We start from the raw sequence: 17994 nt of genomic DNA, 5'->3' as shown, positions 1-17994 counted from the left end.
CTGACAACCATTTAATTTCTGAGCTTCCGTGGCTCAATGGTTAGCGCGTTCGGCTGTTAACCGAAAAGTTGGTGGTTCGAGCCCACCGGGGAAAGGTGTTGTGAGATATCAAATGTAACGTAAAAAGCCAAAGTTTTTCAACAATATTTGACGACCATTTAATTTTTGGGCTTCCGTGGTGCAATGGTTAGCGCGTTCGGCTGTTAACCGAAAGGTTGTTAGTTCGAGCCCATCCGGGAGCGGTGTTGTGAGGTCTCAGATGTAACGAAAAAGTCGGTGTTTTTCCACAATGAATGACGATCATCTAATTTTTGGGCTTCCGTGGCGCAATGGTTAGCACGTTCAGCTGTTAACCGAAAGGTTGGTGGTTCGAGCCCATCCGGGAGCGGTGTTGTGAGGTCTCAGATGTAACGTAAAAAGTCAGTGTTTTCCCACAATACCTGACGAACGTTTAATTTTTGGGCTTCCGTGGCGCAATGGTTAGTGCGTTCAGCTGTTAACCGAAAGGTTGGTGGTTCGAGCCCACCCGGGAGAGATGTTGGGGGGTCTCAGATGTAGCGTCAAAAGTCATAAGTTTTCCACAATACCTGACAACCATTTAATTTCTGAGCTTCCGTGGCTCAATGGTTAGCGCGTTCGGCTGTTAACCGAAAAGTTGGTGGTTCGAGCCCACCGGGGAAAGGTGTTGTGAGATATCAAATGTAACGTAAAAAGCCAAAGTTTTTCAACAATATTTGACGACCATTTAATTTTTGGGCTTCCGTGGTGCAATGGTTAGCGCGTTCGGCTGTTAACCGAAAGGTTGTTAGTTCGAGCCCATCCGGGAGCGGTGTTGTGAGGTCTCAGATGTAACGAAAAAGTCGGTGTTTTTCCACAATGAATGACGATCATCTAATTTTTGGGCTTCCGTGGCGCAATGGTTAGCACGTTCAGCTGTTAACCGAAAGGTTGGTGGTTCGAGCCCATCCGGGAGCGGTGTTGTGAGGTCTCAGATGTAACGTAAAAAGTCGGTGTTTTTCCACAATGCCTGACGATCATCTAATTTTTGGGCTTCCGTGGCGCAATGGTTAGCGCGTTCAGCTGTTAACCGAAAGGTTGGTGGTTCGAGCCCACCCAGGAGCGGTGCTGTGAGATTAAAGATGTTACGTTAAAAGTCAAAGTTTTTCCACAATACCTGACGACCATTTAATTTCAGAGCTTCCGTGGCTCAATGGTTAGCGCGTTCGGCTTTTAACCGATAGTTTGGTGGTTCAAGCCCATCCAAGAGCGTTGTTGCGAGGTCTCAGATGTAACGTAAAAAGTCAGTGTTTTTCCACAATACCTGACGAACGTTTAATTTTTGGGCTTCCGTGGCGCAATGGTTAGCGTATTCAGCTGTTAACCGAAAGATTGGTGGTTCGAGCCCACCCGGGAGAGATGTTGTGGGGTCTCAGATGTAGCGTCAAAAGTCATAAGTTTTCCACAATACCTGACAACCATTTAATTTCTGAGCTTCCGTGGCTCAATGGTTAGCGCGTTCGGCTGTTAACCGAAAGGTTGGTGGTTCGAGATCACACGGGAGCGGTGTTGCGTGATCTCAAATGTAACGTAAAAAGCCAAAGTTTTTCAACAATACCTGACGACCTTTTAATTTTTGGGCTTCCGTGGCGCAATGGTTAGCGCGTTCGGCTGTTAACCGAAAGGTTGGTGGTTCGAGCCCATCCGGAAGCGGTGTTGTGAGGTCTCAGATGTAACGTAAAATGTCGGTGTTTTTCCACAATGCCTGACGATCATCTAATTTTTGGGCTTCCGTGGCGCAATGGTTAGCGCGTTCAGCTGTTAACCGAAAGGTTGGTGGTTTGAGCCCATCCGCGAGCGGTGTTGTGAGGTCTCAGATGTAACGAAAAAGTCGGTGTTTTTCCACAATGAATGACGATCATCTAATTTTTGGGCTTCCGTGGCGCAATGGTTAGAACGTTCAGCTGTTAACCGAAATGTTGGTGGTTCGAGCCCACCCGGGAGCGGTGCTGTGAGGTTTCAGATGTTACGTAAAAAGTCAAAGTTTTTCCACAATACCTGACGATCATTTAACTTCAGAGCTCCCGTGGCTCAATGGTTAGCGCGTTCGGCTTTTAACCGATAGTTTGGTGGTTCAAGCCCATCCAAGAGCGTTGTTGTGAGGTCTCAGATGTAACGTAAAAAGTCAGTGTTTTCCCACAATACCTGACGAACGTTTAATTTTTGGGCTTCCGTGGCGCAATGGTTAGTGCGTTCAGCTGTTAACCGAAAGGTTGGTGGTTCGAGCCCACCCGGGAGAGATGTTGTGGGGTCTCAGATGTAGCGTCAAAAGTCATAAGTTTTCCACAATACCTGACAACCATTTAATTTCTGAGCTTCCGTGGCTCAATGGTTAGCGCGTTCGGCTGTTAACCGAAAAGTTGGTGGTTCGAGCCCACCGGGGAAAGGTGTTGTGAGATATCAAATGTAACGTAAAAAGCCAAAGTTTTTCAACAATATTTGACGACCATTTAATTTTTGGGCTTCCGTGGTGCAATGGTTAGCGCGTTCGGCTGTTAACCGAAAGGTTGTTAGTTCGAGCCCATCCGGGAGCGGTGTTGTGAGGTCTCAGATGTAACGAAAAAGTCGGTGTTTTTCCACAATGAATGACGATCATCTAATTTTTGGGCTTCCGTGGCGCAATGGTTAGCACGTTCAGCTGTTAACCGAAAGGTTGGTGGTTCGAGCCCATCCGGGAGCGGTGTTGTGAGGTCTCAGATGTAACGTAAAAAGTCGGTGTTTTTCCACAATGCCTGACGATCATCTAATTTTTGGGCTTCCGTGGCGCAATGGTTAGCGCGTTCAGCTGTTAACCGAAAGGTTGGTGGTTCGAGCCCACCCAGGAGCGGTGCTGTGAGATTAAAGATGTTACGTTAAAAGTCAAAGTTTTTCCACAATACCTGACGACCATTTAATTTCAGAGCTTCCGTGGCTCAATGGTTAGCGCGTTCGGCTTTTAACCGATAGTTTGGTGGTTCAAGCCCATCCAAGAGCGTTGTTGCGAGGTCTCAGATGTAACGTAAAAAGTCAGTGTTTTTCCACAATACCTGACGAACGTTTAATTTTTGGGCTTCCGTGGCGCAATGGTTAGCGTATTCAGCTGTTAACCGAAAGATTGGTGGTTCGAGCCCACCCGGGAGAGATGTTGTGGGGTCTCAGATGTAGCGTCAAAAGTCATAAGTTTTCCACAATACCTGACAACCATTTAATTTCTGAGCTTCCGTGGCTCAATGGTTAGCGCGTTCGGCTGTTAACCGAAAGGTTGGTGGTTCGAGATCACACGGGAGCGGTGTTGCGTGATCTCAAATGTAACGTAAAAAGCCAAAGTTTTTCAACAATACCTGACGACCTTTTAATTTTTGAGCTTCCGTGGCGCAATGGTTAGCGCGTTCGGCTGTTAACCGAAAGGTTGGTGGTTCGAGCCCATCCGGAAGCGGTGTTGTGAGGTCTCAGATGTAACGTAAAAAGTCGGTGTTTTTCCACAATGCCTGACGATCATCTAATTTTTGGGCTTCCGTGGCGCAATGGTTAGCGCGTTCAGCTGTTAACCGAAAGGTTGGTGGTTTGAGCCCATCCGCGAGCGGTGTTGTGAGGTCTCAGATGTAACGAAAAAGTCGGTGTTTTTCCACAATGAATGACGATCATCTAATTTTTGGGCTTCCGTGGCGCAATGGTTAGAACGTTCAGCTGTTAACCGAAATGTTGGTGGTTCGAGCCCACCCGGGAGCGGTGCTGTGAGGTTTCAGATGTTACGTAAAAAGTCAAAGTTTTTCCACAATACCTGACGATCATTTAACTTCAGAGCTCCCGTGGCTCAATGGTTAGCGCGTTCGGCTTTTAACCGATAGTTTGGTGGTTCAAGCCCATCCAAGAGCGTTGTTGTGAGGTCTCAGATGTAACGTAAAAAGTCAGTGTTTTCCCACAATACCTGACGAACGTTTAATTTTTGGGCTTCCGTGGCGCAATGGTTAGCGCGTTCGGCTGTTAACCGAAAGGTTGGTGGTTCGAGCCCATCCGGAAGCGGTGTTGTGAGGTCTCAGATGTAACGAAAAAAGTCGGTGTTTTTCCACAATGCCTGACGATCATCTAATTTTTGGGCTTCCGTGGCGCAATGGTTAGCGCGTTCAGCTGTTAACCGAAAGGTTGGTGGTTTGAGCCCATCCGCGAGCGGTGTTGTGAGGTCTCAGATGTAACGAAAAAGTCGGTGTTTTTCCACAATGAATGACGACCTTTTAATTTTTGGGCTTCCGTGGCGCAATGGTTAGAACGTTCAGCTGTTAACCGAAATGTTGGTGGTTCGAGCCCATCCGGAAGCGGTGTTGTGAGGTCTCAGATGTAACGTAAAAAGTCGGTGTTTTTCCACAATGCCTGACGATCATCTAATTTTTGGGCTTCCGTGGCGCAATGGTTAGCGCGTTCAGCTGTTAACCGAAAGGTTGGTGGTTTGAGCCCATCCGCGAGCGGTGTTGTGAGGTCTCAGATGTAACGAAAAAGTCGGTGTTTTTCCACAATGAATGACGATCATCTAATTTTTGGGCTTCCGTGGCGCAATGGTTAGAACGTTCAGCTGTTAACCGAAATGTTGGTGGTTCGAGCCCACCCGGGAGCGGTGCTGTGAGGTTTCAGATGTTACGTAAAAAGTCAAAGTTTTTCCACAATACCTGACGATCATTTAACTTCAGAGCTCCCGTGGCTCAATGGTTAGCGCGTTCGGCTTTTAACCGATAGTTTGGTGGTTCAAGCCCATCCAAGAGCGTTGTTGTGAGGTCTCAGATGTAACGTAAAAAGTCAGTGTTTTCCCACAATACCTGACGAACGTTTAATTTTTGGGCTTCCGTGGCGCAATGGTTAGCGCGTTCGGCTGTTAACCGAAAGGTTGGTGGTTCGAGCCCATCCGGAAGCGGTGTTGTGAGGTCTCAGATGTAACGTAAAAAGTCGGTGTTTTTCCACAATGCCTGACGATCATCTAATTTTTGGGCTTCCGTGGCGCAATGGTTAGCGCGTTCAGCTGTTAACCGAAAGGTTGGTGGTTTGAGCCCATCCGCGAGCGGTGTTGTGAGGTCTCAGATGTAACGAAAAAGTCGGTGTTTTTCCACAATGAATGACGATCATCTAATTTTTGGGCTTCCGTGGCGCAATGGTTAGAACGTTCAGCTGTTAACCGAAATGTTGGTGGTTCGAGCCCACCCGGGAGCGGTGCTGTGAGGTTTCAGATGTTACGTAAAAAGTCAAAGTTTTTCCACAATACCTGACGATCATTTAACTTCAGAGCTCCCGTGGCTCAATGGTTAGCGCGTTCGGCTTTTAACCGATAGTTTGGTGGTTCAAGCCCATCCAAGAGCGTTGTTGTGAGGTCTCAGATGTAACGTAAAAAGTCAGTGTTTTCCCACAATACCTGACGAACGTTTAATTTTTGGGCTTCCGTGGCGCAATGGTTAGTGCGTTCAGCTGTTAACCGAAAGGTTGGTGGTTCGAGCCCACCCGGGAGAGATGTTGTTGGGTCTCAGATGTAGCGTCAAAAGTCATAAGTTTTCCACAATACCTGACAACCATTTAATTTCTGAGCTTCCGTGGCTCAATGGTTAGCGCGTTCGGCTGTTAACCGAAAAGTTGGTGGTTCGAGCCCACCGGGGAACGGTGTTGTGAGATATCAAATGTAACGTAAAAAGCCAAAGTTTTTCAACAATATTTGACGACCATTTAATTTTTGGGCTTCCGTGGTGCAATGGTTAGCGCGTTCGGCTGTTAACCGAAAGGTTGTTAGTTCGAGCCCATGCGGGAGCGGTGTTGTGAGGTCTCAGATGTAACGTAAAAAGTCAGGGTTTTTCCACAATACCAGACGAACATTTAATATTTGGGCTTCCGTTGCGCAATGGTTATCGCGTTCAGCTGTTAACCAAAAGGTTGGTGGTTCGAGCCCATCCGGGAGCGGTGTTGTGAGGTCTCAGATGTAACGAAAAAGTCGGTGTTTTTCCACAATGAATGACGATCATCTAATTTTTGGGCTTCCGTGGCGCAATGGTTAGCACGTTCAGCTGTTATCCGAAATGTTGGTGGTTCGAGCCCACCCGGGAGCGGTGCTGTGAGGTTTCAGATGTTACGTAAAAGTCAAAGTTTTTCCACAATACCTGACGACCATTTAATTTCAGAGCTCCCGTGGCTCAATGGTTAGCGCGTTCGGCTTTTAACCGATAGTTTGGTGGTTCAAGCCCATCTAATAGCGTTGTTTTGAGGTCTCAAATGTAACGTAAAAAGTCAGTGTTTTTCCACAATACCTGACGAACGTTTAATTTTAGGGCTTCCGTGGCGCAATGGTTAGTGCGTTCAGCTGTTAACCGAAAGGTTGGTGGTTCGAGCCCATCCGGGAGCTGTGTGGTGAGGTCTCAGATGTGACGTAAAAAGGCAAAGTTTTTCCACAATACCTGACGTCCATTTAATATTTGGGCTTCCGTTGCGCAATGGTTTTCGCGTTCAGCTGTTAACCGAAAGGTTGGTGGTTCGAGCCCACCCGGGAGCGGTGTTGTGAGGTCTCAGATGTAACGTAAAAAGTCAGTGTTTTTGCACAATACCTGACGACGATTTAATTTTTGGGCTTCGGTGGCCCAAGGTTGCGCGTTCGGCTGTTAACCGAAAGGTTGGTGGTTCGAGACCACCCGGGAAGGGTGTTGTGAGGTCTCAGATGTAACGTAAAAAGTCAGTGTTTTTGCACAATACCTGACGACCATTTAATTTTTGGGCTTCCGTGGCCCAAGGTAGCGCGTTCGGCTGTTAATCGAAAGGTTGGTGGTTCGAGCTTATCCGGGAGCGGTGTTGTGAGGTCTCAGACGTGACGTAAAATGTCAAAGTTTTTCCACAATACCTGACGTCCATTTAATTTTTGGGCTTCTGTTGCGCAATGGTTATCGCGTTCAGCTGTTAACCGAGGGGTTGGTGGTTCGAGCCCACCCGGGAGCGGTGTTGTGAGGTCTCAGATGTAACGTAAAAATTCAAAGTTTTTCCACAATACCTGACGTCCATTTAATTTTTGGGCCTCCGGGGCGCAATGGTTATCGCGTTCACCTGTTTACCGAAAGGTTGGTGGTTCCAGCCCATCCGGGAACGTTGGTGTTAAGTTTTATAAGTAACGTAAAAAGTCAAATTTTTTCCAGAATACCTGACGACCATTTAAGATCTGAGTTGCCGTGGCTCAATGAAATTCGCGTTCGGCTTTTAACCGATAGTTTGGTGGTTCTAGCCCATCCGGGAGCGATATTGTGAGGTCTCAGATGTAACGGAAAAAGTCAGAGTTTTTCCAAAATAAAAGACGAACGTTTAATTTTTGGGCTTCCGTTTCGCAATGGTTAGCGCGTTCGGCTGTTAACCAAAAGGTTGGTGGTTCGAGCCCATCCGGGAGCGGTGTTGTGAGGTCTCAGATGTAACGAAAAAGTCGGTGTTTTTAAACAATGCCTGACGATCATCTAATTTTAGGGCTTCCGTGGCGCAATGGTTAGTGCGTTCAGCTGTTAACCGAAAGGTTGGTGGTTCGAGCCCACCCGGTAGCGGTGTTTTGAGGTCTCAGATGTAACGTAAAAAGTCAGTGTTTTTCCACAATACCTGACGTCCATTTAATATTTGGGCTTCCGTTGCGCAATGGTTATCGCGTTCAGCTGTTAACCGAAAGGTTGGTGGTTCGAGCCCATCCGGGAGCGGTGTTGTGAGGTCTGAGATGTGACGTAAAAAGTCATAAGTTTTCCACAATACCTGACAACCATTTGATTTCTGAGCTTCCGTGGCTCAATGGTTAGCGCGTTCGGCTATTAACCGAAAGGTTGGTGGGTCGAGCCCACCCGGGAGCGGTGTTGCGAGATCTCAAATGTAACGTAAAAAGTCAGAGTTTTTCAGCAATACCTGACGACCATTTAATTTTTGGGCTTCCGTGGCGCAATGGTTACCGCGTTCGGCTGTTAACCGAAAGGTTGGTGGTTCGAGCCCATCCGGGAGCGGTGTTGTGAGGTCTCAGATGTGACGTAAAAAGTCAAAGTTTTTCCACAATACCTGACGTCCATTTAATATTTGGGCTTCCGTGGCGCAATGGTTAGCGCGTTCGGCTGTTAACCGAAAGGTTGGTGGTTCGAGCCCATCCGGGAGCGGTGTTGTGAGGTCTCAGATGTAACGTAAAAAGTCAGTGTTTTTCCACAATGCCTGACGAACATTTAATTTTTGGGCTTCCGTGGCGGAATGGTTAGCGCGTTCAGCTGTTAGCCGAAAGGTTGGTGGTTCCAGCCCACCCGGGAGAGGTGTTGTGGGGTTTCAGATGTAGCGTAAAAAGTCATAAGTTTTCCACGATACCTGACAACTATTTAATTCCTGAGCTTCCGTGGCTCAATGGTTAGCGCGTTCGGCTGTTAACCGAAAGGTTGGTGGTTCGAGCCCACCCGGGAGCGGTGTTGTGAGGTGTCAGATGTGACGTAAAAAGTCAAAGTTTTTCCACAATACCTGACGAACGTTTAATTTTAGGGCTTCCGTGGCGCAATGGTTAGTGCGTTCAGCTGTTAACCGAAAGGTTGGTGGTTCGAGCCCTCCCGGTAGCGGTGTTTTGAGGTCTCAGATGTAACGTAAAAAGTCAGTGTTTTTCCACAATACCTGACGTCCATTTAATATTTGGGCTTCCGTTGCGCAATGGTTATCGCGTTCAGCTGTTAACCGAAAGGTTGGTGGTTCGAGCCCATCCGGGAGCGGTGTTGTGAGGTCTGAGATGTGACGTAAAAAGTCATAAGTTTTCCACAATACCTGACAACCATTTGATTTCTGAGCTTCCGTGGCTCAATGGTTAGCGCGTTCGGCTATTAACCGAAAGGTTGGTGGGTCGAGCCCACCCGGGAGCGGTGTTGCGAGATCTCAAATGTAACGTAAAAAGTCAGAGTTTTTCAGCAATACCTGACGACCATTTAATTTTTGGGCTTCCGTGGCGCAATGGTTACCGCGTTCGGCTGTTAACCGAAAGGTTGGTGGTTCGAGCCCATCCGGGAGCGGTGTTGTGAGGTCTCAGATGTGACGTAAAAAGTCAAAGTTTTTCCACAATACCTGACGTCCATTTAATATTTGGGCTTCCGTGGCGCAATGGTTAGCGCGTTCGGCTGTTAACCGAAAGGTTGGTGGTTCGAGCCCATCCGGGAGCGGTGTTGTGAGGTCTCAGATGTAACGTAAAAAGTCAGTGTTTTTCCACAATGGCTGACGAACATTTAATTTTTGGGCTTCCGTGGCGGAATGGTTAGCACGTTCAGCTGTTAGCCGAAAGGTTGGTGGTTCCAGCCCACCCGGGAGAGGTGTTGTGGGGTTTCAGATGTAGCGTAAAAAGTCATAAGTTTTCCACGATACCTGACAACTATTTAATTCCTGAGCTTCCGCGGCTCGATGGTTAGCGCGTTCGGCTGTTAACCGAAAGGTTGGTGGTTCGAGCCCACCCGGGAGCGGTGTTGTGAGGTGTCAGATGTGACGTAAAAAGTCAAAGTTTTTCCACAATACCTGACGTCCATTTAATATTTTTGCTTCCGTGGCGCAATGGTTAGCGCGTTCGGCTGTTAACCGAAAGGTTGGTGGTTCGATCCCATCCGGGAGCGGTGTTGTGAGGTCTCAGATGTGACGTAAAAAGTCAAAGTTTTTCCACAATACCTGACGTCCATTTAATATTTGGGCTTCCGTTGCGCAATGGTTATCGCGTTCAGCTGTTAACCGAAAGGTTGATGGTTCGAGCCCAACCGGGAGCGGTTTTGTGAGGTCTCAGATGTAACGTAAAAAGTCAGTGTTTTTGCACAATTCCAGACGAACATTTAATATTTGGGCTTCCGTTGCACAATGGTTATCGCGTTCAGCTGTTAACCCAAAGGTTGGTGGTTCGAGCCCACCCGGGAGCGGTGTTGTGAGGTCTCAGATGTAACGTAAAAAGTCAGTGTTTTTGCACAATACCAGACGAACATTTAATTTCTGGGCTTCCGTGGCGCAATGGTTAGCGCGTTCGGCTGTTAACCGAAAGGTTGGTGGTTCGAGCCCATCCGGGAGCGGTGTTGTGAGGTCTCAGATGTAACGTAAAAAGTCGGTGTTTTTCCACAATGCCTGACGAAAATCTAATTTTTGGGCTTCCGTGGCGTAAAGGTTAGCGTGTTCAGCTGTTAACCGAAAGGTTGGTGGTTCGAGCCCACCCGGGAGAGATGTTGTGGGGTCTCAGATGTAGCGTAAAAAGTCATAAGTTTTCCACAATACCTGACAACCATTTGATTTCTGAGCTTCCGTGGCTCAATGGTTAGCGCGTTCGGCTATTAACCGAAAGGTTGGTGGGTCGAGCCCACCCGGGAGCGGTGTTGCGAGATCTCAAATGTAACGTAAAAAGCCAAAGTTTTTCAGCAATACCGGACGACCATTTAATTTTTGGGCTTCCGTGGCGCAATGGTTACCGCGTTCGGCTGTTAACCGAAAGGTTGGTGGTTCGAGCCCATCCGGGAGCGGTGTTGTGAGGTCTCAGATGTGACGTAAAAAGTCAAAGTTTTTCCACAATACCTGACGTCCATTTAATATTTGGGCTTCCGTGGCGCAATGGTTAGCGCGTTCGGCTGTTAACCGAAAGGTTGGTGGTTCGAGCCCATCCGGGAGCGGTGTTGTGAGGTCTGAGATGTGACGTAAAAAGTCAAAGTTTTTCCACAATACCTGACGTCCATTTAATATTTGGGCTTCCGTTGCGCAATGGTTATCGCGTTCAGCTGTTAACCGAAAGGTTGGTGGTTCGAGCCCATCCGGGAGCGGTGTTGTGAGGTCTCAGATGTAACGTAAAAAGTCGGTGTTTTTCCACAATGCCTGACGAACATCTAATTTTTGGGCTTCCGTGGCGTAAAGGTTAGCGTGTTCAGCTGTTAACCGAAAGGTTGGTGGTTCGAGCCCACCCGGAAGAGATGTTGTGGGGTCTCAGATGTAGCGTAAAAAGTCATAAGTTTTCCACAATACCTGACAACCATTTAATTTCTGAGCTTCCGTGGCTCAATGGTTAGCGCTTTCGGCTATTAAAAAAAAGGTTGGTGGGTCGAGCCCACCCGGGAGCGGTGTTGCGAGATCTCAAATGTAACGTAAAAAGCCAAAGTTTTTCAGCAATACCTGACGACCATTTAATTTTTGGGCTTCCGTGGCGCAATGGTTAGCGCGTTCGGCTATCAACCGAAAGGTTGGTGGTTCGAGCCCATCCGGGAGCGGTGTTGTGAGGTCTCAGTTGTGACGTAAAAAGTCAAAGTTTTTCCACAATACCTGACGTCCATTTAATATTTTTGCTTCCGTGGCGCAATGGTTAGCGCGTTCGGCTGTTAACCGAAAGGTTGGTGGTTCGATCCCATCCGGGAGCGGTGTTGTGAGGTCTCAGATGTGACGTAAAAAGTCAAAGTTTTTCCACAATACCTGACATCCGTTTAATTTTTGGGCTTCCCGGGCGCAAAGGTTATCGCGTTCATCTGTTTACCGAAAGGTTGGTGGTTCCAGCCCACGCGGGAACGTTGGTGTTAAGTTTTATAAGTAACGTAAAAAGTCAAAGTTTTTCCACAATACCTGAAAACCATTTAATTTTTGGGCTTCCGTGGCGCAATGGTTAGCGCGTTCAGCTGTTAACCGAAAGGTTGGTGGTTCGAGCCCACCCGGGAGCGGTGTTGTGAGATATCAAATGTAACGTAAAAAGCCAAAGTTTTTCAACAATACTTGACGACCATTTAATTTTTGGGCTTCCGTGGTGCAATGGTGAGCGCGTTCGGCTGTTAACCGAAAGGTTGGTTGTTCGAGCCCATCCGGGAGCGGTGTTGCGAGATCTCAAATGTAACGTAAAAAGCCAAAGTTTTTCAGCAATACCTGACGACCATTTAATTTTTGGGCTTCCGTGGCGCAATGGTTAGCGCGTTCGGCTCTCAACCGAAAGGTTGGTGGTTCGAGCCCATCCGGGAGCGGTGTTGTGAGGTCTCAGATGTGACGTAAAAAGTCAAATTTTTTCCACAATACCTGACATCCGTTTAATTTTTGGGCTTCCCGGGCGCAATGGTTATCGCGTTCATCTGTTTACCGAAAGGTTGGTGGTTCCAGCCCATCCGGGAGCGGTGTTGTGAGGTCTCAGATGTAACGTAAAAAGTCAGTGTTTTTCCACAATGCCTGACGAACATTTAATTTTTGGGCTTCCGTGGCGGAATGGTTAGCGCGTTCAGCTGTTAGCCGAAAGGTTGGTGGTTCCAGCCCACCCGGGAGAGGTGTTGTGGGGTTTCAGATGTAGCGTAAAAAGTCATAAGTTTTCCACGATACCTGACAACTATTTAATTCCTGAGCTTCCGTGGCTCAATGATTAGCGCGTTCGGCTGTTAACCGAAAGGTTGGTGGTTCGAGCCCACCCGGGAGCGGTGTTGTGAGGTGTCAGATGTGACGTAAAAAGTCAAAGTTTTTCCACAATACCTGACGTCCATTTAATATTTTTGCTTCCGTGGCGCAATGGTTAGCGCGTTCGGCTGTTAACCGAAAGGTTGGTGGTTCGATCCCATCCGGGAGCGGTGTTGTGAGGTCTCAGATGTGACGTAAAAAGTCAAAGTTTTTCCACAATACCTGACGTCCATTTAATATTTGGGCTTCCGTTGCGCAATGGTTATCGCGTTCAGCTGTTAACCGAAAGGTTGATGGTTCGAGCCCAACCGGGAGCGGTTTTGTGAGGTCTCAGATGTAACGTAAAAAGTCAGTGTTTTTGCACAATTCCAGACGAACATTTAATATTTGGGCTTCCGTTGCACAATGGTTATCGCGTTCAGCTGTTAACCCAAAGGTTGGTGGTTCGAGCCCATCCGGGAGTGGTGTTGTGAGGTCTCAGATGTAACGTAAAAAGTCGGTGTTTTTCCACAATGCCTGACGAAAATCTAATTTTTGGGCTTCCGTGGCGTAAAGGTTAGCGTGTTCAGCTGTTAACCGAAAGGTTGGTGGTTCGAGCCCACCCGGGAGAGATGTTGTGGGGTCTCAGATGTAGCGTAAAAAGTCATAAGTTTTCCACAATACCTGACAACCATTTGATTTCTGAGCTTCCGTGGCTCAATGGTTAGCGCGTTCGGCTATTAACCGAAAGGTTGGTGGGTCGAGCCCACCCGGGAGCGGTGTTGCGAGATCTCAAATGTAACGTAAAAAGCCAAAGTTTTTCAGCAATACCGGACGACCATTTAATTTTTGGGCTTCCGTGGCGCAATGGTTACCGCGTTCGGCTGTTAACCGAAAGGTTGGTGGTTCGAGCCCATCCGGGAGCGGTGTTGTGAGGTCTCAGATGTGACGTAAAAAGTCAAAGTTTTTCCACAATACCTGACGTCCATTTAATATTTGGGCTTCCGTGGCGCAATGGTTAGCGCGTTCGGCTGTTAACCGAAAGGTTGGTGGTTCGAGCCCATCCGGGAGCGGTGTTGTGAGGTCTGAGATGTGACGTAAAAAGTCAAAGTTTTTCCACAATACCTGACGTCCATTTAATATTTGGGCTTCCGTTGCGCAATGGTTATCGCGTTCAGCTGTTAACCGAAAGGTTGGTGGTTCGAGCCCACCCGGGAGCGGTGTTGTGAGGTCTCAGATGTAACGTAAAAAGTCAGTGTTTTTGCACAATACCAGACGAACATTTAATTTCTGGGCTTCCGTGGCGCAATGGTTAGCGCGTTCGGCTGTTAACCGAAAGGTTGGTGGTTCGAGCCCATCCGGGAGCGGTGTTGTGAGGTCTCAGATGTAACGTAAAAAGTCGGTGTTTTTCCACAATGCCTGACGAACATCTAATTTTTGGGCTTCCGTGGCGTAAAGGTTAGCGTGTTCAGCTGTTAACCGAAAGGTTGGTGGTTCGAGCCCACCCGGAAGAGATGTTGTGGGGTCTCAGATGTAGCGTAAAAAGTCATAAGTTTTCCACAATACCTGACAACCATTTAATTTCTGAGCTTCCGTGGCTCAATGGTTAGCGCTTTCGGCTATTAAAAAAAAGGTTGGTGGGTCGAGCCCACCCGGGAGCGGTGTTGCGAGATCTCAAATGTAACGTAAAAAGCCAAAGTTTTTCAGCAATACCTGACGACCATTTAATTTTTGGGCTTCCGTGGCGCAATGGTTAGCGCGTTCGGCTATCAACCGAAAGGTTGGTGGTTCGAGCCCATCCGGGAGCGGTGTTGTGAGGTCTCAGTTGTGACGTAAAAAGTCAAAGTTTTTCCACAATACCTGACGTCCATTTAATATTTTTGCTTCCGTGGCGCAATGGTTAGCGCGTTCGGCTGTTAACCGAAAGGTTGGTGGTTCGATCCCATCCGGGAGCGGTGTTGTGAGGTCTCAGATGTGACGTAAAAAGTCAAAGTTTTTCCACAATACCTGACATCCGTTTAATTTTTGGGCTTCCCGGGCGCAATGGTTATCGCGTTCATCTGTTTACCGAAAGGTTGGTGGTTCCAGCCTACGCGGGAACGTTGGTGTTAAGTTTTATAAGTAACGTAAAAAGTCAAAGTTTTTCCACAATACCTGAAAACCATTTAATTTTTGGGCTTCCGTGGCGCAATGGTTAGCGCGTTCAGCTGTTAACCGAAAGGTTGGTGGTTCGAGCCCACCCGGGAGCGGTGTTGTGAGATATCAAATGTAACGTAAAAAGCCAAAGTTTTTCAACAATACTTGACGACCATTTAATTTTTGGGCTTCCGTGGTGCAATGGTGAGCGCGTTCGGCTGTTAACCGAAAGGTTGGTTGTTCGAGCCCATCCGGGAGCGGTGTTGCGAGATCTCAAATGTAACGTAAAAAGCCAAAGTTTTTCAGCAATACCTGACGACCATTTAATTTTTGGGCTTCCGTGGCGCAATGGTTAGCGCGTTCGGCTCTCAACCGAAAGGTTGGTGGTTCCAGCCCATCCGGGAGCGGTGTTGTGAGGTCTCAGATGTAACGTAAAAAGTCAGTGTTTTTCCACAATGCCTGACGAACATTTAATTTTTGGGCTTCCGTGGCGGAATGGTTAGCGCGTTCAGCTGTTAGCCGAAAGGTTGGTGGTTCCAGCCCACCCGGGAGAGGTGTTGTGGGGTTTCAGATGTAGCGTAAAAAGTCATAAGTTTTCCACGATACCTGACAACTATTTAATTCCTGAGCTTCCGTGGCTCAATGGTTAGCGCGTTCGGCTGTTAACCGAAAGGTTGGTGGTTCGAGCCCACCCGGGAGCGGTGTTGTGAGGTGTCAGATGTGACGTAAAAAGTCAAAGTTTTTCCACAATACCTGACGTCCATTTAATATTTTTGCTTCCGTGGCGCAATGGTTAGCGCGTTCGGCTGTTAACCGAAAGGTTGGTGGTTCGATCCCATCCGGGAGCGGTGTTGTGAGGTCTCAGATGTGACGTAAAAAGTCAAAGTTTTTCCACAATACCTGACGTCCATTTAATATTTGGGCTTCCGTTGCGCAATGGTTATCGCGTTCAGCTGTTAACCGAAAGGTTGATGGTTCGAGCCCAACCGGGAGCGGTTTTGTGAGGTCTCAGATGTAACGTAAAAAGTCAGTGTTTTTGCACAATTCCAGACGAACATTTAATATTTGGGCTTCCGTTGCACAATGGTTATCGCGTTCAGCTGTTAACCCAAAGGTTGGTGGTTCGAGCCCATCCGGGAGCGGTGTTGTGAGGTCTCAGATGTAACGTAAAAAGTCGGTGTTTTTCCACAATGCCTGACGAAAATCTAATTTTTGGGCTTCCGTGGCGTAAAGGTTAGCGTGTTCAGCTGTTAACCGAAAGATTGGTGGTTCGAGCCCACCCGGGAGAGATGTTGTGGGGTCTCAGATGTAGCGTAAAAAGTCATAAGTTTTCCACAATACCTGACAACCATTTGATTTCTGAGCTTCCGTGGCTCAATGGTTAGCGCGTTCGGCTATTAACCGAAAGGTTGGTGGGTCGAGCCCACCCGGGAGCGGTGTTGCGAGATCTCAAATGTAACGTAAAAGCCAAAGTTTTTCAGCAATACCGGACGACCATTTAATTTTTGGGCTTCCGTGGCGCAATGGTTACCGCGTTCGGCTGTTAACCGAAAGGTTGGTGGTTCGAGCCCATCCGGGAGCGGTGTTGTGAGGTCTCAGATGTGACGTAAAAAGTCAAAGTTTTTCCACAATACCTGACGTCCATTTAATATTTGGGCTTCCGTGGCGCAATGGTTAGCGCGTTCGGCTGTTAACCGAAAGGTTGGTGGTTCGAGCCCATCCGGGAGCGGTGTTGTGAGGTCTGAGATGTGACGTAAAAAGTCAAAGTTTTTCCACAATACCTGACGTCCATTTAATATTTGGGCTTCCGTTGCGCAATGGTTATCGCGTTCAGCTGTTAACCGAAAGGTTGGTGGTTCGAGCCCACCCGGGAGCGGTGTTGTGAGGTCTCAGATGTAACGTAAAAAGTCAGTGTTTTTGCACAATACCAGACGAACATTTAATTTCTGGGCTTCCGTGGCGCAATGGTTAGCGCGTTCGGCTGTTAACCGAAAGGTTGGTGGTTCGAGCCCATCCGGGAGCGGTGTTGTGAGGTCTCAGATGTAACGTAAAAAGTCGGTGTTTTTCCACAATGCCTGACGAACATCTAATTTTTGGGCTTCCCTGGCGTAAAGGTTAGCGTGTTCAGCTGTTAACCGAAAGGTTGGTGGTTCGAGCCCACCCGGAAGAGATGTTGTGGGGTCTCAGATGTAGCGTAAAAAGTCATAAGTTTTCCACAATACCTGACAACCATTTAATTTCTGAGCTTCCGTGGCTCAATGGTTAGCGCTTTCGGCTATTAAAAAAAAGGTTGGTGGGTCGAGCCCACCCGGGAGCGGTGTTGCGAGATCTCAAATGTAACGTAAAAAGCCAAAGTTTTTCAGCAATACCTGACGACCATTTAATTTTTGGGCTTCCGTGGCGCAATGGTTAGCGCGTTCGGCTATCAACCGAAAGGTTGGTGGTTCGAGCCCATCCGGGAGCGGTGTTGTGAGGTCTCAGTTGTGACGTAAAAAGTCAAAGTTTTTCCACAATACCTGACGTCCATTTAATATTTTTGCTTCCGTTACGCAATGGTTAGCGCGTTCGGCTGTTAACCGAAAGGTTGGTGGTTCGATCCCATCCGGGAGCGGTGTTGTGAGGTCTCAGATGTGACGTAAAAAGTCAAAGTTTTTCCACAATACCTGACATCCGTTTAATTTTTGGGCTTCCCGGGCGCAATGGTTATCGCGTTCATCTGTTTACCGAAAGGCTGGTGGTTCCAGCCCACGCGGGAACGTTGGTGTTAAGTTTTATAAGTAACGTAAAAAGTCAAAGTTTTTCCACAATACCTGAAAACCATTTAATTTTTGGGCTTCCGTGGCGCAATGGTTAGCGCGTTCAGCTGTTAACCGAAAGGTTGGTGGTTCGAGCCCACCCGGGAGCGGTGTTGTGAGATATCAAATGTAACGTAAAAAGCCAAAGTTTTTCAACAATACTTGACGACCATTTAATTTTTGGGCTTCCGTGGTGCAATGGTGAGCGCGTTCGGCTGTTAACCGAAAGGTTGGTGGTTCGAGCCCATCCGGGAGCGGTGTTGCGAGATCTCAAATGTAACGTAAAAAGCCAAAGTTTTTCAGCAATACCTGACGACCATTTAATTTTTGGGCTTCCGTGGCGCAATGGTTAGCGCGTTCGGCTCTCAACCGAAAGGTTGGTGGTTCGAGCCCATCCGGGAGCGGTGTTGTGAGGTCTCAGATGTGACGTAAAAAGTCAAATTTTTTCCACAATACCTGACATCCGTTTAATTTTTGGGCTTCCCGGGCGCAATGGTTATCGCGTTCATCTGTTTACCGAAAGGTTGGTGGTTCCAGCCCACGCGGGAACGTTGGTGTTAAGTTTTATAAGTAACGTAAAAAGTCAAAGTTTTTAAACAATACCTGAAAACCATTTAATTTTTGGGCTTCCGTGGCGCAATGGTTAGCGCGTTCAGCTGTTAACCGAAAGGTTGGTGGT

At 47.8% G+C, this 17994-nt stretch overlaps 11 non-coding genes across 11 annotated transcripts; all 11 read left to right on the top strand.

Annotated features, from left to right (window-relative positions):
* The first annotated feature begins 7798 nt into the window (after positions 1-7798).
* On the top strand, positions 7799-7871 carry TRNAN-AUU (transfer RNA asparagine (anticodon AUU)). Its single transcript has one exon. It is a non-coding gene; the product is annotated as a tRNA-Asn (tRNA).
* Positions 7872-8827: 956 nt separating this feature from the next.
* Positions 8828-8900, top strand: TRNAN-AUU (transfer RNA asparagine (anticodon AUU)). Its single transcript has one exon. It is a non-coding gene; the product is annotated as a tRNA-Asn (tRNA).
* A 1397-nt stretch (positions 8901-10297) lies between these two features.
* On the top strand, positions 10298-10370 carry TRNAN-AUU (transfer RNA asparagine (anticodon AUU)). The gene has a single exon. It is a non-coding gene; the product is annotated as a tRNA-Asn (tRNA).
* An 809-nt stretch (positions 10371-11179) lies between these two features.
* On the top strand, positions 11180-11252 carry TRNAD-AUC (transfer RNA aspartic acid (anticodon AUC)). Its single transcript has one exon. It is a non-coding gene; the product is annotated as a tRNA-Asp (tRNA).
* Positions 11253-11914: 662 nt separating this feature from the next.
* TRNAE-CUC (transfer RNA glutamic acid (anticodon CUC)) lies at positions 11915-11987 on the top strand. Its single transcript has one exon. It is a non-coding gene; the product is annotated as a tRNA-Glu (tRNA).
* Positions 11988-13090: 1103 nt separating this feature from the next.
* TRNAN-AUU (transfer RNA asparagine (anticodon AUU)) lies at positions 13091-13163 on the top strand. Its single transcript has one exon. It is a non-coding gene; the product is annotated as a tRNA-Asn (tRNA).
* A 956-nt stretch (positions 13164-14119) lies between these two features.
* On the top strand, positions 14120-14192 carry TRNAD-AUC (transfer RNA aspartic acid (anticodon AUC)). Its single transcript has one exon. It is a non-coding gene; the product is annotated as a tRNA-Asp (tRNA).
* A 662-nt stretch (positions 14193-14854) lies between these two features.
* Positions 14855-14927, top strand: TRNAE-CUC (transfer RNA glutamic acid (anticodon CUC)). Its single transcript has one exon. It is a non-coding gene; the product is annotated as a tRNA-Glu (tRNA).
* Positions 14928-15883: 956 nt separating this feature from the next.
* On the top strand, positions 15884-15956 carry TRNAN-AUU (transfer RNA asparagine (anticodon AUU)). Its single transcript has one exon. It is a non-coding gene; the product is annotated as a tRNA-Asn (tRNA).
* Positions 15957-16911: 955 nt separating this feature from the next.
* Positions 16912-16984, top strand: TRNAD-AUC (transfer RNA aspartic acid (anticodon AUC)). Its single transcript has one exon. It is a non-coding gene; the product is annotated as a tRNA-Asp (tRNA).
* Positions 16985-17646: 662 nt separating this feature from the next.
* TRNAE-CUC (transfer RNA glutamic acid (anticodon CUC)) lies at positions 17647-17719 on the top strand. Its single transcript has one exon. It is a non-coding gene; the product is annotated as a tRNA-Glu (tRNA).
* Positions 17720-17994: the final 275 nt, after the last annotated feature.

Source organism: Phalangium opilio, unplaced genomic scaffold (assembly GCF_054372755.1).
Source record: "Phalangium opilio isolate 3A_F unplaced genomic scaffold, DU_Popi_V2 ptg001170l_1, whole genome shotgun sequence".
NCBI lineage: Eukaryota > Metazoa > Arthropoda > Arachnida > Opiliones > Phalangiidae > Phalangium > Phalangium opilio.
Note: the sequence above shows the minus strand (reverse complement) of the source record. Positions and strands in the feature narration are given on the sequence as shown.